We start from the raw sequence: 8,076 nt of genomic DNA on the forward strand, positions 1-8,076 counted from the left end.
CAAAGTGGCATCTCCACCCATCTCCACCCATCTCCACCCATCCTTATATGGGTCGAAACTCAGAAAATAAATTTTTCTCAGGACTTTTTGCAGTCTATCCTACTACAGGACACCATAAGGAACAAAAAACGTTTATATTGTGATGAGTTATTTCCAACAGGGCAAAAGTTACGGGCTACTCTTCATCAGAATACAAAGTGGCATCTCCACCCATCTCCACCCATCCTTATATGGGTCGAAACTCAGAAAATAAATTTTTCTCAGGACTTTTTGCGGTCTATCCTACTACAGGACACCATAAGGAACAAAAAACGTTTATATTGTGATGAGTAATTTCCAACAGGGCAAAAGTTACGGGCTACTCTTCATCAGAATACAAAGTGGCATCTCCACCCATCTCCACCCATCTCCACCCATCCTTATATGGGTCGAAACTCAGAAAATAAATTTTTCTCAGGACTTTTTGCGGTCTATCCTACTACAGGAGACCATAAGGAACAAAAAACGTTTATATTGTGATGAGTTATTTCCAACAGGGCAAAAGTTACGGGCTACTCTTCATCAGAATACATAGTGGCATCTCCACCCATCTCCACCCATCCTTATATGGGTCGAAACTCAAAAAATAAATTTTTTTCAGGACTTTTTGCGGTCTATCCTACTACAGGACACCATAAGGAACAAAAAACGTTTATATTGTGATGAGTTATTTCCAACAGGGCAAAAGTTACGGGCTACTCTTCATCAGAATACAAAGTGGCATCTCCACCCATCTCCACCCATCCTTATATGGGTCGAAACTCAAAAAATAAATTTTTTTCAGGACTTTTTGCGGTCTATCCTACTACAGGACACCATAAGGAACAAAAAACGTATATATTGTGATGAGTTATTTCCAACAGGGCAAAAGTTACGGGCTACTCTTCATCAGAATACAAAGTGGCATCTCCACCCATCTCCACCCATCCTTATATGGGTCGAAACTCAAAAAATAAATTTTTTTCAGGACTTTTTGCGGTCTATTCTACTACAGGACACCATAAGGAACAAAAAACGTTTCTATTGTGATGAGTTATTTCCAACAGGGCAAAAGTTACGGGCTACTCTTCATCAGAATACAAAGTGGCATCTCCACCCATCTCCACCCATCCTTATATGGGTCGAAACTCAAAAAATAAATTTTTCTCAGGACTTTTTGCGGTCTATCCTACTACAGGACACCATAAGGAACAAAAAACGTTTATATTGTGATGAGTTATTTCCAACAGAGCAAAAGTTACGGGCTACTCTTCATCAGAATACATAGTGGCATCTCCATCCATCTCCACCCATCCTTATATGGGTCGAAACTCAAAAAATAAATTTTTTTCAGGACTTTTTGCGGTCTATCCTACTACAGGACACCATAAGGAACAAAAAACGTTTATATTGTCATGAGTTATTTCCAACAGGGCAAAAGTTACGGCTACTCTTCATCAGAATACATAGTGGCATCTCCACCCATCTCCGACCATCCTTATATGGGTCGAAACTCAGAAAATAAATTTTTCTCAGGACTTTTTGCGGTCTATCCTACTACAGGACACCATAAGGAACAAAAAACGTTTATATTGTGATGAGTTATTTCCAACAGGGCAAAAGTTACGGGCTACTCTTCATCAGAATACATAGTGGCATCTCCACCCATCTCCACCCATCTCCACCCATCCTTATATGGGTCGAAACTCAGAAAATAAATTTTTCTCAGGACTTTTTGCGGTCTATCCTACTACAGGACACCATAAGGAACAAAAAACGTTTATATTGTGATGAGTTATTTTCAACAGGGCAAAAGTTACGGGCTACTCTTCATCAGAATACAAAGTGGTATCTCCACCCATCTCCACCCATCTCCACCCATCCTTATATGGGTCGAAACTCAAAAAATAAATTTTTTTCAGGACTTTTTGCGGTCTATCCTACTACAGGACACCATAAGGAACAAAAAACGTTTATATTGTCATGAGTTATTTCCAACAGGGCAAAAGTTACGGGCTACTCTTCATCAGAATACAAAGTGGCATCTCTACCCATCTCCACCCATCTCCACCCATCCTTATATGGGTCGAAACTCAGCAAATAAATTTTTCTCAGGACTTTTTGCGGTCTATCCTACTACAGGACACCATAAGGAACAAAGAACGTTTATATTGTGATGAGTTATTTCCAACAGGGCAAAAGTTACGGGCTACTCTTCATCAGAATACATAGTGGCATCTCCACCCATCTCCACCCACCTCCACCCATCCTTATATGGGTCGAAACTCAGAAAATAAATTTTTCTCAGGACTTTATGCGGTCTATCCTACTACAGGACACCATAAGGAACAAAAAACGTTTATATTGTGATGAGTTATTTCCAACAGGGCAAAAGTTACGGGCTACTCTTCATCAGAATACATAGTGGCATCTCCACCCATCTCCACCCATCTCCACCCATCCTTATATGGGTCGAAACTCAGAAAATAAATTTTTCTCAGGACTTTTTGCGGTCTATCCTACTACAGGACACCATAAGGAACAAAAAACGTTTATATTGTGATGAATTATTTCCAACAGGGCAAAAGTTACGGGCTACTCTTCATCAGAATACAAAGTGGCAACTCCACCCATCTCCACCCATCTCCACCCATCCTTATATGAGTCGAAACTCAGAAAATAAATTTTTCTCAGGACTTTTTGCGGTCTATCCTACTACAGGACACCATAAGGAACAAAAAACGTTTATATTGTGATGAGTTATTTCCAACAGGGCAAAAGTTACGGGCTACTCTTCATCAGAATACAAAGTGGCATCTCCACCCATCTCCACCCATCTCCACCCATCTCCACCCATCCTTATATGGGTCGAAACTCAGAAAATAAATGTTTCTCAGGACTTTTAGCGGTCTATCCTACTACAGGACACCATAAGGAACAAAAAACGTTTATATTGTGATGAGTTATTTCCAACAGGGCAAAAGTTACGGGCTACTCTTCATCAGAATACGAAGTGGCATCTCCACCCATCTCCACCCATCTCCACCCATCCTTATATGGGTCGAAACTCAGAAAATAAATTTTTCTCAGGACTTTTAGCGGTCTATCCTACTACAGGACACCATAAGGAACAAAAAACGTTTATATTGTCATGAGTTATTTCCAACAGGGCAAAAGTTACGGCTACTCTTCATCAGAATACATAGTGGCATCTCCACCCATCTCCACCCATCTCCACCCATCCTTATATGGGTCGAAACTCAGAAAATAAATTTTTCTCAGGACTTTTTGCAGTCTATCCTACTACAGGACACCATAAGGAACAAAAAACGTTTATATTGTGATGAGTTATTTCCAACAGGGCAAAAGTTACGGGCTACTCTTCATCAGAATACAAAGTGGCATCTCCACCCATCTCCACCCATCTCCACCCATCTCCACCCATCCTTATATGGGTCGAAACTCAGAAAATAAATGTTTCTCAGGACTTTTAGCGGTCTATCCTACTACAGGACACCATAAGGAACAAAAAACGTTTATATTGTGATGAGTTATTTCCAACAGGGCAAAAGTTACGGGCTACTCTTCATCAGAATACAAAGTGGCATCTCCACCCATCTCCACCCATCTCCACCCATCCTTATATGGGTCGAAACTCAGAAAATAAATTTTTCTCAGGACTTTTAGCGGTCTATCCTACTACAGGACACCATAAGGAACAAAAAACGTTTATATTGTCATGAGTTATTTCCAACAGGGCAAAAGTTACGGCTACTCTTCATCAGAATACATAGTGGCATCTCCACCCATCTCCACCCATCTCCACCCATCCTTATATGGGTCGAAACTCAGAAAATAAATTTTTCTCAGGACTTTTTGCAGTCTATCCTACTACAGGACACCATAAGGAACAAAAAACGTTTATATTGTGATGAGTTATTTCCAACAGGGCAAAAGTTACGGGCTACTCTTCATCAGAATACAAAGTGGCATCTCCACCCATCTCCACCCATCTCCACCCATCTCCACCCATCCTTATATGGGTCGAAACTCAGAAAATAAATGTTTCTCAGGACTTTTAGCGGTCTATCCTACTACAGGACACCATAAGGAACAAAAAACGTTTATATTGTGATGAGTTATTTCCAACAGGGCAAAAGTTACGGGCTACTCTTCATCAGAATACAAAGTGGCATCTCCACCCATCTCCACCCATCTCCACCCATCCTTATATGGGTCGAAACTCAGAAAATAAATTTTTCTCAGGACTTTTAGCGGTCTATCCTACTACAGGACACCATAAGGAACAAAAAACGTTTATATTGTCATGAGTTATTTCCAACAGGGCAAAAGTTACGGCTACTCTTCATCAGAATACAAAGTGGCATCTCCACCCATCTCCACCCATCTCCACCCATCTCCACCCATCCTTATATGGGTCGAAACTCAGAAAATAAATGTTTCTCAGGACTTTTAGCGGTCTATCCTACTACAGGACACCATAAGGAACAAAAAACGTTTATATTGTCATGAGTTATTTCCAACAGGGCAAAAGTTACGGCTACTCTTCATCAGAATACATAGTGGCATCTCCACCCATCTCCACCCATCTCCACCCATCCTTATATGGGTCGAAACTCAGAAAATAAATTTTTCTCAGGACTTTTTGCAGTCTATCCTACTACAGGACACCATAAGGAACAAAAAACGTTTATATTGTGATGAGTTATTTCCAACAGGGCAAAAGTTACGGGCTACTCTTCATCAGAATACAAAGTGGCATCTCCACCCATCTCCACCCATCTCCACCCATCTCCACCCATCCTTATATGGGTCGAAACTCAGAAAATAAATGTTTCTCAGGACTTTTAGCGGTCTATCCTACTACAGGACACCATAAGGAACAAAAAACGTTTATATTGTGATGAGTTATTTCCAACAGGGCAAAAGTTACGGGCTACTCTTCATCAGAATACAAAGTGGCATCTCCACCCATCTCCACCCATCTCCACCCATCCTTATATGGGTCGAAACTCAGAAAATAAATTTTTCTCAGGACTTTTAGCGGTCTATCCTACTACAGGACACCATAAGGAACAAAAAACGTTTATATTGTCATGAGTTATTTCCAACAGGGCAAAAGTTACGGGCTACTCTTCATCAGAATACAAAGTGGCATCTCCACCCATCTCCACCCATCTCCACCCATCCTTATATGGGTCGAAACTCAGAAAATAAATTTTTCTCAGGACTTTTAGCGGTCTATCCTACTACAGGACACCATAAGGAACAAAAAACGTTTATATTGTCATGAGTTATTTCCAACAGGGCAAAAGTTACGGGCTACTTTTCATCAAAATACATAGTGGCATCTCCACTCATCTCCACCCATCTCCACCCATCCTTATATGGGTCGAAACTCAGAAAATAAATTTTTCTCAGGACTTTTTGCGGTCTATCCTACTACAGGACACCATAAGGAACAAAAAACGTTTATATTGTGATGAGTTATTTCCAACAGGGCAAAAGTTACGGGCTACTCTTCATCAGAATACAAAGTGGCATCTCCACCCATCTCCACCCATCTCCACCCATTCTTATATGGGTCGAAACTCAGAAAATAAATTTTTCTCAGGACTTTTTGCGGTCTATCCTACTACAGGACACCATAAGGAACAAAAAACGTTTATATTGTGATGAGTTATTTCCAACAGGGCAAAAGTTACGGGCTACTCTTCATCAGAATACAAAGTGGCATCTCCACCCATCTCCACCCATCCTTATATGGGTCGAAACTCAGAAAATAAATTTTTCTCAGGACTTTTTGCGGTCTATCCTACTACAGGACACCATAAGGAACAAAAAACGTTTATATTGTGATGAGTTATTTCCAAGAGGGCAAAAGTTACGGGCTACTCTTCATCAGAATACAAAGTGGCATCTCCACCCATCTCCACCCATCCTTATATGGGTCGAAACTCAGAAAATAAATTTTTCTCAGGACTTTTTGCGGTCTATCCTACTACAGGACACCATAAGGAACAAAAAACGTTTATATTGTGATGAGTTATTTCCAACAGGGCAAAAGTTACGGGCTACTCTTCATCAGAATACATAGTGGCATCTCCACCCATCTCCACCCATGTCCACCCATCCTTATATGGGTCGAAACTCAGAAAATAAATTTTTCTCAGGACTTTTTGCGGTCTATCCTACTACAGGACACCATAAGGAACGAAAAACGTTTATATTGTGATGAGTTATTTCCAACAGGGCAAAAGTTACGGGCTACTCTTCATCAGAATACATAGTGGCATCTCCACCCATCTTCACCCATCCTTATATGGGTCGAAACTCAAAAAATAAATTTTTTTCAGGACTTTTTGCGGTCTATCCTACTACAGGACACCATAAGGAACAAAAAACGTTCATATTGTGATGAGTTATTTCCAACAGGGCAAAAGTTACGGGCTACTCTTCATCAGAATACAAAGTGGCATCTCCACCCATCTCCACCCATCTCCACCCATCCTTATATGGGTCGAAACTCAGAAAATAAATTTTTCTCAGGACTTTTTGCGGTCTATCCTACTACAGGACACCATAAGGAACAAAAAACGTTTATATTGTGATGAGTTATTTCCAACAGGGCAAAAGTTACGGGCTACTCTTCATCAGAATACAAAGTGGCATCTCTACCCATCTCCACCCATCTCCACCCATCCTTATATGGGTCGAAACTCAGCAAATAAATTTTTCTCAGGACTTTTTGCGGTCTATCCTACTACAGGACACCATAAGGAACAAAAAACGTTTATATTGTGATGAGTTATTTCCAACAGGGCAAAAGTTACGGGCTACTCTTCATCAGAATACATAGTGGCATCTCCACCCATCTCCACCCACCTCCACCCATCCTTATATGGGTCGAAACTCAGAAAATAAATTTTTCTCAGGACTTTATGCGGTCTATCCTACTACAGGACACCATAAGGAACAAAAAACGTTTATATTGTGATGAGTTATTTCCAACAGGGCAAAAGTTACGGGCTACTCTTCATCAGAATACATAGTGGCATCTCCACCCATCTCCACCCATCTCCACCCATCCTTATATGGGTCGAAACTCAGAAAATAAATTTTTCTCAGGACTTTTTGCGGTCTATCCTACTACAGGACACCATGAGGAACAAAAAACGTTTATATTGTGATGAATTATTTCCAACAGGGCAAAAGTTACGGGCTACTCTTCATCAGAATACAAAGTGGCAACTCCACCCATCTCCACCCATCTCCACCCATCCTTATATGAGTCGAAACTCAGAAAATAAATTTTTCTCAGGACTTTTTGCGGTCTATCCTACTACAGGACACCATAAGGAACAAAAAACGTTTATATTGTGATGAGTTATTTCCAACAGGGCAAAAGTTACGGGCTACTCTTCATCAGAATACATAGTGGCATCTCCACCCATCTCCACCCATCTCCACCCATCCTTATATGGGTCGAAACTCAGAAAATAAATTTTTCTCAGGACTTTTTGCGGTCTATCCTACTACAGGACACCATAAGGAACAAAAAACGTTTATATTGTGATGAGTTATTTCCAACAGGGCAAAAGTTACGGGCTACTCTTCATCAGAATACAAAGTGGCATCTCCACCCATCTCCACCCATCTCCACCCATCCTTATATGGGTCGAAACTCAGAAAATAAATTTTTCTCAGGACTTTTTGCGGTCTATCCTACTACAGGACACCATAAGGAACAAAAAACGTTTATATTGTGATGAGTTATTTCCAACAGGGCAAAAGTTACGGGCTACTCTTCATCAGAATACAAAGTGGCATCTCCACCCATCTCCACCCATCCTTATATGGGTCGAAACTCAGAAAATAAATTTTTCTCAGGACTTTTTGCGGTCTATCCTACTACAGGACACCATAAGGAACAAAAAACGTTTATATTGTGATGAGTTATTTCCAACAGGGCAAAAGTTACGGGCTACTCTTCATCAGAATACAAAGTGGCATCTCCACCCATCTCCACCCATGCTT

The sequence above is a fragment of the Microplitis mediator genome, chromosome 1 (genome assembly GCF_029852145.1).
Source record: "Microplitis mediator isolate UGA2020A chromosome 1, iyMicMedi2.1, whole genome shotgun sequence".
Classification (NCBI taxonomy): domain Eukaryota; kingdom Metazoa; phylum Arthropoda; class Insecta; order Hymenoptera; family Braconidae; genus Microplitis; species Microplitis mediator.